This window comes from Balaenoptera acutorostrata, chromosome 7 (assembly GCF_949987535.1).
Source record: "Balaenoptera acutorostrata chromosome 7, mBalAcu1.1, whole genome shotgun sequence".
Classification (NCBI taxonomy): domain Eukaryota; kingdom Metazoa; phylum Chordata; class Mammalia; order Artiodactyla; family Balaenopteridae; genus Balaenoptera; species Balaenoptera acutorostrata.
The window spans coordinates 39925982-39937115 of record NC_080070.1 but is presented as its reverse complement, the minus strand read 5'-3'; positions in this window follow the sequence as shown (position 1 = coordinate 39937115).

Genomic DNA, 11134 nt, shown 5'->3' with positions numbered 1-11134 from the left:
TAGGCATCTCAACAAGTAAAGCACAAAGAGGGAGAAATCCCATAAGAGGTGTCTACTGCTATGTTTCTTAAGAATTACATTTTATTCTACAGAGTGTAAGCTCCATGAGGGTAGTAGTTCTTTTTAGCTTGTTCATGACTGTATATCATCGCCTTGCCCAGTGCTTGATATAATCAGCGCTCAATAAACATTAGCAAATAAGTCATGCTGCTGCCCTGTTTATTCAGACTAAATTATCTAAATTCTATCATAAATGTTGTAAATATCTGGCCTTTAATTGTGTATGCAAATAACAATATCCCTGTTTTAAGTGATGTTTTATGAGTATTTTACTTCTTTTATAATGCTAATCAAAAGCAATTCACCTTAACCTTCTACATAAAGCATCACTTAAAACTATGTTTTAGATTCTGTCATAATTCATCCACATAAACCCCATATGTGAGAGATTGGATTTTTTGATATAAATCAGGAATAAAAGAACATCATGCCAGGTGGATACCATTCCTTCCTCTCTCTTCAGTTGGAAAACTAACGTAAATCCCATTTCAGTGGGCCAACAAGAAAAAGAGATTAGCTCATAACAGAGAGCTATTGCTTTTCTTCACCTCTATATTATACTTGGATTCTTCCATTTGAGATACAATGGAATTTTCCCATTTTTTTAAGGCTTTTATTCAGGTCTCAAATCTCTGTATCTGGTGTGTTGTCTAACAGACTGTCATTTGGCTTTTCTTTAGGGAAGCAACTTTTGAGAATGCCACAGACTCTAGCTTTTCATGCTATATTTAGAAGATAATTTGCTGCACATGCTTGGATTGCTTTTGCCATCTCAGTTACTTTGTGAGAGATAATTGACATTCTTTGTGCTATGACAACTGTATGTGATGGATTAGTTCCAGTGGTTGACACTGGTTAGCTTCATATCAATGACAGAATTTCATGAGCAACCAGATTCAAATCCTATGCAAGACACAAGAGTTTTCCAGGAATATAACCAGACTGAACTTAAGCAAAAGAGAAAACACATTCTCTCTTTAAAGAAATCTTCAATTTTCCAAAGTCATGAAAAAGATGAAAACTCAGTAGACTATTAGTAAAACAGTATCCAATGATCAGCATGTATTATAATTGAAAATTTTCAGGGTATAACTACAGCTAAATATTGTGGTACTTTTACATCAAAGCATTAGAACCTTAAAAGATACAGCTAAAATCACTTTTAGAAATTGAGTATAATTTAGCCTATGAAAAATTAAAAATTATTTCAAAAGGATTCATAAGAAACATTCATTTATGTGTAAAGGAGTGCATTATGGGGATATATTCTGCAGAAAATTTCCTCTTGTAATCTTCAAGATTAATGAAATACTGATAGAAATAATGTCTACTAAAACGTTGAATGGCAGAAGGCATGTCATAGAGTTAATACCTTTTGAGGGACCTTAAGACTTTTATGAGTTGTATTTTCTTTTGTGATGATTTATCTAGGTGTTTATCTCCTTACATTTTATACTCTCAAAGCTTATGTTTCTTTAGTATTCCAAGTTTAGATATAATTTAAAGACATAGTCTCTGTATTGTTCAAAATAAATGTTATTCATTATCTTTCACTTAAGTGGTTTAATATCTTGCACCTCCTCTACACTGATCTGATATTGCTATATTTATTTCTCTGACTGATAAGTGAGAGGGCTTAGTAATGTATCTACACATTAGTGACTGGAGAGAAATGACTTGAGCCTGAACTATCCAATTGCAAAGTACAATTTATGTTTCCAAAGTGTTCAAACAATATAGAGAATAGTTTACTAATACACAGACCCATTATTTAAAATGGATCAATGCTACTTAATTCACTGGTCAAATTTTTACTGTGCTTCTGTTTTAGTTCCAAGTTGGCCAGATGATCCATCTTCACAAAACTTCAGAACCATCTCTCCATACTTTTTTTCTGCAAAACTATTTAAACTCAGACTTCATGGGTCTTGATTCCTCTGAGTGTATCTTTGGACACCAACCATATTGCTCCTTATTGAATCTTGTCTGTCTAACTGAACCAAATCACCAGAAAAGATTTTTCTTACTTTCAAGTATTTTCTTATAGTAGTTTTCAGTTTAACTTTCCTGTTTCTCTTAATTTATATTTTCTTCACTCCCTCCCTTCTCTCTCTCCCTCACTTATTTTCCCCTCCCTCCCTATCTACTTCCTTCCTTCCTTCCTTCCTTCCTTCTGTTTCTTCCTTTCCTGTCTCTTTCTTCCTCTCCTGTCTTTCTCTCTCTCCCTCCCTACCTCCCTTTTTTCCATTAGCTCTTCCTTTATCAGTTCATTCATCCTAGGTTAGGGCCTTTTGGTACCAAGATGTTTTCCACAAAACTAAATTCTCATTTGCAACATTCCCAAAACTATATACATGGAGTATCTTTTCTATGTTCCAGTAAACTCAAGATAGCAACATAATTTACTCAAAATTACAGGTTATGTAATTTAGCCCATGGTAGCTAAATGATGCTAAACACTGATAAGGGTTCATTTGCTGAAAATTCCTTCCTTGGTAAATTATTGATTTGCTTGATTTTATAAAATAGTCACTATGGTGAATTTCCCCATTTTCAGAGGCATATCTATTTTAGTCATCTTAGTTTTTTACTAATAGAGGAGCTATTGCTATAGGAGTCTAAATATGGGTTGTATAAAGTTGTTTTATAACTGATAGCAATTAGCTAGGGAAGACTTTGGTAAGAGGGTACATAATTCAGATATAACATGAATATGTTTTGCAGACCTAATGTACAACATGGTGGCTATAGTTAATAACACAGTATTGTATGCTTAAAGTTTGTTAAGTGTACAAGTGTACAATCATCATGTTGTACATCATAAGTGCATATAATTTTTGTTTGTCAATTATACTTCAATAAAGCTGGGGGGAATTAGTAAACATTAAAGAAGCAGATATTGTGGATGCATATGGAGAAGTGTGCTCAGAGAAGTGACTAGGTGTACTCTGGAATAGAAAGGAGTAAGTCTGAATTAAGAGACCATGGTTGAGGGTGGGTATTGTTTATTCAACAGCAAGGGCTGGAGAAAATATTCAAGTAATTTGACCTGGGGGACCTAGAGTATAGATAGCTACACACACACACACACCTTACACTCATGTACACACACACTCTGTGTGTACATCAGGAAAGCACAGAGGAGAAACGGTGAGTCGTCAGTTGTTGAGAATAGTTTCAGCCTCAGTCTGTACTAAACAGTCAGAATAGACTGGGTTTCCTTAAGAATTAGAGATTCATGGAAACAGAATTAACTCAGGTGACCTAGCTGTGGTCACTCCGATGAGAATTTAGACTTCTCTGTCTAACTGGCCTGCCCCCAGATTCCTCACCTGGAAAAGCAGGTAAATTTGTACAAGCTGAATATGAGGTGAAACCGCCAGTTTACTCTAGAGGTGAGCGAAATTCAGACTTCTTATTCTGTTTTGCCTGCCCCAGGATTTCTTACCTGGAAAATAAAGCAGATTTCTGTATGCTATATACAAACTGAATTTGGGGTGAAATCAGCAAATTCAAAGGAGAGGAGAAAGTGCTGGGGTTCTAAGGCTTCAGTGATGATGGTGACTAAATATATATTTCTTTAATTACTGGGGTGATGATATGAGAGAAACTCACCAACAGCTATGGTGGACCTCGATGGAGGGCTTATGTTGGACATGCTTGTGATGGTTCATTAGAGAAACATAATTGGCAGATAACATAAAGCCATTTATGCACTATTTTTCTGAACAGTACCTAGATTTTCTGGATTTGTTCAATGACCTCAGTTTCAGTTTTGGACTACTCTAGATTATTGCTTAATATTATTCAAGGTCAGTTTACAAATAAAGATTAAACATGTATAGAAGTGCATTCAATTTTTGTTCCAGAATTTTTCTTTCACTAATGTATTTTTATTTGAAGACAACTAGCACAAGAAATCATTTTAAGCTGGCATGGGACAAGCAAAATTTGTTTTTATTAGGACTTTTGAACTGTTGCATTACCATAAGTAGAACGATTTTATTTTCTTGAAATTTGCAAATTCATTAATTTAGCATGAGCAAAAGTAGCCACATTTGTTACTGTAGTTTAAATCCAAGGCCAGTAGAAAAAGATATTTGACATTTTTATTTTATTTTTTAACTTTTTATTTTATATTCAAGTATAGCTGATTAACACTGTTGTGATAGTTTCAGGTATACAGCAAAGTGATTCAGATATACATATACATGTATCTATTCTTTTTCAAATTCTTTTCCCATTTAGGTTGTTATATAATATCGAGCAGAGTATTCTGTGCTATACAGTAGGTCCTTGGTGGTTATCCATTTTAAATATAGCAGTGTGTACATGTCAATCCCAATCTCCCTAACTATCCCTTTCCCCCACCCTCTCCCCCAGAACCATAAGTTCATTCTCTAAGTGTATGAGTCTGTTTCTGTTTTGTAAATAAGTTCATTTGTATCTTTTCTTTTTTAGATTCTGCATGTAAGCAATATCATATGATATTTCTCTTTCTCTGTTTGACTTACTTCACTCTGTTGGACTTACTTCACCTAGAGTACAGCAATCTCTAGGTCCATCCATGTTGCTGCAAATGGCATTATATCATTCTCTTTAATGGATGAATAATATTCCATTGTATATATGTATCCCATCTTCTTTATCCTCTGTCGATGGACTGAAAATTTTAAAAACCCTGAAATTTATATATGCTCAATTCCAGAGATCCTATATATATTAATATTTCTATTCCTTTGTCTATCTTCTGTTCATCCTGGAAATGAACTTATAATATATTTGTGTGTAAAAGTGATGAGGCACTAAGGGAGTTTTACTGGATGCTCCTCGCTTGCCCAGTGTTGGTGTTGGATTTGGAACTTCCCAGCGCAGCAACCCTGCCTGTGCCATAAAGTACCCACAGCGACTTGATGACTTTTGTTGTTATTTGCTCTTACTGATTATGTAGACATCATTCTCTCAGACATTCATCACTGTAATGTAAATAAGCATCTTTCTTTAAATCTAAAGCTCCAGTACTTTCATTTGATCAGAAATCCCTTAGTAGCAACTTAACCTGGGTTGTGGAAGTTGACTCAGCATGAAAACCTGTTTCTGTCATTCAGCCCCTGTGACCTGTCTATGTTCGAAAAGGAACATTCAATTACTAGTACCCTTCCTATTTTCTAACCTTTTGCCCATTGTGAGTCAATGTGAAAAAAGGTCCAGTGTTCCAGAGAGGAAATAATCAGTCTGAAATGTATCCATCAAGTATAATGTAGCTGCCTGACCAGCTATAGGCATAGAAAAGAACAACTCCCTGCTGTGCGCTCTTATCTGAGAAAAGAGTTGCTGACATCTTTTAGTCTTTTCTCCATGGGAGCTTATTTCCTTTTTCTCCGTCCATAGCATTTCTAAGATCCACATCCAAAGACAAAGGAAAGGAGTAGAAAAAAGACAACTGTGAAATGCAATTATAAGCCACATCTTGAAATCTACACTTTACTAGCAAGAGGCTAACAAGGCAGAGGTTCTATGGCCTCCTATCAAGGTTCAGTTTCAAAAGGTGACCAGATATGCCTTAGACTTTTGGATATGCCTTACTTAGACTTTTGCCGTAACCATTAAGATCCTACCCATTAATTTCAAGCATCAAAACTGTAACCCTCACTTCGTCCCAGAGTGGTATGGACATATATACACAACCAAATGTAAAATAGATAGCTAGTGGGAAGCAGCCGCATAGCACAGGGAGATCAGCTCGGTGCTTTGTGACCAACTAGAGGGGTGCGATAGGGAAGGTGGGAGGGAGACGCAGGAGGGAGGAGATATGGGGATATACGTATATGTATAGCTGATTCACTTTGTTATACAGCAGAAACTAACACACCATTGTAAAGCAATTATACTCCAATAAAGATGTTAAAAAAAAAAACCAAAACTGTAGCCTTTTCTCTGATCTCAATAACAGATGACTGGGAGGTAGCTTATAAAATATAATTGGCAGCTTGAGCTAAAGTTGAACACAGTAGTTTGCAAACCTGTGCAACCCTGAAGTTTATGAGTGGTTGCCTACCTGTGCTGGGGAGCAAGAGGACACGGGTCACGGTTAAATGCCCTGAACAGGACAAGTGGCCTCACACCTTTTTCCGAACATTACTCTTCCTCCAGTATTACTCATAACAGTGACTGGAGGCCCAAGAGTAACCTGGAAACCAACTTAACTCTTCCCTCTCCCCCGTTTTCTCACATCCAAATTCCAAATCTTAATATAATTAACTCATCCATTTACTTCTCTACATCCCATTTTCGAACTCATGCCACAAATGTATCTTGCCTGGATTCCTAAAACTGTCCTTAGTTTTTAGGAAATAAAATTCCTGGCTTCAGTTTTGGTCCCTTCTGATGTATACTTCACTGCAAGTCAGAATGATCTTTCTGAACAGCAGAAATCCTTGTAATTTTCAATGTCGCTCTTGTCCTCAAAAGCCCAGACTCCCTAACATCCTTACCTCTCACCAGTCCCCCTTTCTCTGTACTGAATTAAATGCCCCCTGACTCTCCCGTCCTCTACCCTTATGTTTGGACATATGGTCCCCTTTTCTTGTAACATATTCTTGCCTGACTGGCTTGCTCCCACTTATCTTTTAAGTTTCAGTCTTCCTTGATTAGTCTCTTCCACTACTGCCCCTTTAGTTCCTCTCTCATAATCTTCATTTTACTTTCTTGTGATAACTGTAAGTATATCTTCAGCATGAGAGTGGATGTTCCGTGATGGCTCTGAGGGCAGAGGAGGTAGCACAGCTTTTGTTTACTATCATATGCCCATGACTCCATGATGTTTGCTGAATGAAAGGATGAATTAACTTTTCCACACCCTCTGAGATCCAGGGCCATGAATGGTCAGCTGAGAAGTGGGTTTTCTTCTCCTAGCCTACCTGGAAATAGAGGGAGTGGTTGACAGGATGAAACACAATGAGGGAATGTCTTTGTGTATCCCTCAAAGAGAAAAAAATAGATGGGACTGCTTGTCCACAGAGAAGATTGAGCTCCTTTGGGGAACATTACCCCCTTCCAGGCTTTGCTCTCAAAGCTTCAGATTGGGGAAAGAGGTGAACATGGGATAGGAACTTTAATTACAGCCTGACGTAAGCAGAGAACTCTGTACAGTTAGGACGTATAAGTAGTTCAAAAATACCAGAAAAAAGTCCCAAGCTTTCAGGAAGCCTAAGAGAATACAGGGTTGGCAGAATTGAAAACATAAACTTCTTTTACATTTCCTCTTTCATGCTCAGTCTTTTTAATATCCCTAATTCTGACCGGTTGGCTGACCTGCTGACCAGCCTTTCTTCCTTGCTTCCTTGCTTCCTTCCCTCCCTCCCTCCCTCCCTCCCTCCCTGACCACACAGTTATTGTGAGCCTACAACATGCCAGGTATATTTCTAGGTGTTGAGGATACAATGGTAATGAAGTAAAAACAAAATCAACAGACTCATGGAGCTCATATTTCAGTGGAGACAGTAATAAGTAAATAAATGTGTAATACAATAAGTCCTCCGAAGAAAAGTAAAGCAGAGTGAGGCATAAAGAGTGACTAGATTTAGGTGTGTGGAGGATGGTGAGAATAGGTTATTCTAGACGTAGGGGTCAGAGCAGAATCTCTGAGAAGATGTCAAAGAAAAATTGCACTGGACAGATTTAAACAGGCAAGAGAGACTTTATTCAAGACTATTGCAATAGAGGAAACAGAGTGAATTCTGCTGACACAAAAGGCAGTAGAATTTTTAAGCACTGGGGTGAGCTAGTGGAAAGTACTGGAGGATATTATGGGTAGGTGGTCAAGTGATTTGGCCATCTGTGTTTGCTAATTTTCCCTTATAAAAAGTAGGCTCCTGGGGCTTCCCTGGTGGCGCAGTGGTTGAGAATCTGCCTGCTAATGCAGGGGACACGGGTTCGAGCCCTGGTTTGGGAAGATCCCACATGCCGCGGAGCAGCTGGGCCCGTGAGCCACAACTACTGAGCCTGCGTGTCTGGAGCCTGTGCCCCGCAATGGGAGGGGCCGCGATAGTGAAAGGCCCGCGCACCGCAATGAAGAGCGGTCCCTGCACCGCGATGAAGAGTGGCCCCCGCTTGCCGCAACTAGAGAAAGCCCTCGCACGAACCGAAGACCCAACACAGCCAAAAATAATAAATAAATAAATAAATAAAGTAGCTATTAAAAATAATAATAATAAATAAATAAAAACTGGAAAGAAAAATAGACATTTAAAAAAAAAAAAAAGTAGGCTCCTGTCCACCCACAGAGACTGGAAGATAGTGGCGATAGTGGCGCCACCTTCCATGATGATTACGTATCAAAGGGCTGGCTCCCAGGTCCTTGAGAAATACATTCCTCAGTTGTAAGACTGGCTAGAGGTTGGAAGATTTACACCTCAAATGGGACTGAGAAAGAATTTAACATTGGAAGTTTTCTAAAGTAAATGCTCAAAGAAAAGGGAGGTCAGGGGTCTATAGTCAGGAAGAAACCCATGTAAAGTTTAGTCAAGCTAAGGGGAATGTTAAAGCCATCTTGGTCAAAGGTAACATTTGGGCAGAGACCTAGAGGGAGATGAGAGGGAGAGTCCTGAACGGACCTGAGCACAAGCACTGAGGCTGAGGCAAGAGCAAGGGCAAAGGCCACCACAGAGCATCACGCTTGAAGTCAGAGGAGCAATTAAAACAGGCCTGTAGGGCTCTAGTGGAGTGAGCAAGGAGGGAAATGGGCTGGAGCTGAGGCCAGAGAGCTGGGCCGAGACCAGACCATGGAAGTTTTTCAGGGAAGAAGTTTGGAATTTATTGTGAGGATCCTGGGAAGCCACTGGAGAATTTAAAGAAGAGAGTTTCATAATCTACATGTAAGAGGACCTCTCAGGTTGCTGTATGCAAAATGAGTTTAGGGGCTGGAGGGCAGAAGCAGGGAGACTAGCTAGGAGGCCACTGCAATAATGTGAGCATGAATCTTGGACTAGGATGGTAACAGCGTCCTTTGGGAGGTTTGACATACATGAAGATGTATATACTTTGCTTAAGAAATGGATAGAGATAAAAATAGGATGAAGGGAGGCTCAAAATTTTTGACCTGAGTGACTAGGTGAATATTGTTGCTACCGGGGGATGGAGAAGCCTGGATAGAGAGCAGGTTTGGAGGCTTGTGAGGGATATAAAAGGAAGATTTCAATGCTGGATAAGTTAAAATTGAGGAGCCAAGAAAGTATGTCACCTCGACCATTGCTATATTACCCCGTAGCTCAAGAGCAATGTCAGAGATAGAAGGTATTCTTTGGAAGGAATTATTTGGGAATCACTGGAGTGTAGCTAGTACTTAGAGCCAGGCCAGATTTCCTTCAGGGTATGACAGTGAGAAGAAAGAGAGAACATTTATTTTTCAAATGTACTCTTATCTGGCAAGGTTCTGTTTAGTGACTCATCCCAGCATTTTTTTTTTAAATCCATTTGGATTAATAGCTACTCACTTTTGCTTTCAGTAAACGTTTCTTCTGATGCATCTAGGGTTGAATTGTAGACTAAGCAAGTGCTTGAAGGCAATAGCAAAGCAAGTGTCTTAGTCTGTTCAGGCTGCTATAACAAAGTACCATAGACTGAGTGGCTTAATAACAAAAATTTATTTCTTATAGTTCTGGAGGCTAGAAGTCTGAGATCAGAGTGCTGGCATGGTCAAGTTCTGCTGAGACCCCTTTTCCTGATTGCAGACTGCTGATCTCTTATTATATCCTCACATGGTGGAGAACAGAGAGAGGAAGCAAGCTCTCTTGTGACTTGTATATGGGCCCTAATCCCTTTCATGAGGTCTCAACCCTCATGACCTCTTCTAATCCTAATTACCTCCCAAAGGCCCCACCTCCTAATACCATCACATCAGAGGGTAGGGTTACAACATATGAATTTTGGGGGGAAACAAATAGTCTGTCCATAACAGCAAAGGTGCTGAATATGTTTTAAAGAATGCATTGATGTTTCAAAAATATATATGAAATAGGAATAATTGGACAAAGTAGCATTGTGTTTGGCTTTTACAACCTCATTTTACGATTTAGTATTTTTTAGAATATGCATATACTTGAGGTAGAAGACACGATAATTTTCAGTCTTAATACTGCCTTGGCCAGGCTCTGAACTTGGTACTGGCCTCTATAAAAAACAGATGTCAGGGGCTTCCCTGGTGGCGCAGTGGTTGAGAATCTGCCTGCTAATGCAGGGGACATGGGTTCGAGCCCTGGTCTGGAAAGATCCCACATGCCGCGGAGCAACTGGGCCCGTGAGCCACAATTACTGAGCCTGTGCATCTGGAGCCTGTGCTCTGCAACGAGAGAGGCCGCGACAGTGAGAGGCCCGCGCACCACGATGAAGAGTGGCCCCTGCTTGCCGCAACTGGAGAAAGCCCTAGCACAGAAATGAAGACCCAACACAGCCATAAATAAATAAATTAAAAAAAAAAAAAAAAAAAAACCAGATGTCAGCTCACTCTGTTCATTTTTTTCAAATGTGTTTTTGAATCCTCTTCTTAGCATTAAATAAAGAAAAAGTGACTATGCACAAATGAATAATGACATGTTGCATTAACTGGCAGTGCTTTTACTTCTTTATTAACTTTAGTCAGTGGTAGATGAAACTCAAGGGATTTTAAAAGTCAAGTAAACCCAGATGCGTTTCACAAAGAGAAAATCTCTGGACAATACTCTATTATTTTGTCCTCAAATATTTTTTTTTATTTTTATTTTTTTACAGTTACTGACAAGTTGATAAATACAATGTCAGACAGAGATACTGAGTGCCCACTATGTGCCTGGCCTGGTTCTGAGTGCCAAGGTTATGGCTGTTGATAAAGTGGATAAAAGTGTTTGCTTTTATCAGAAGAAAACACAATAAATAAAAGGAAAAGTGAAATTTGTATGCTAAATGGTAGTAAACGCTATGGATAAACATAAAACAAGGTTGATGGAATAGAGTGCTGTGTTGTGGGTGGGTTTGCAGTTGTCCGTAGGATGATCAGGGAAGGCTTCATGGAAGGGATATTTGAACAAAGGTGTAAAGG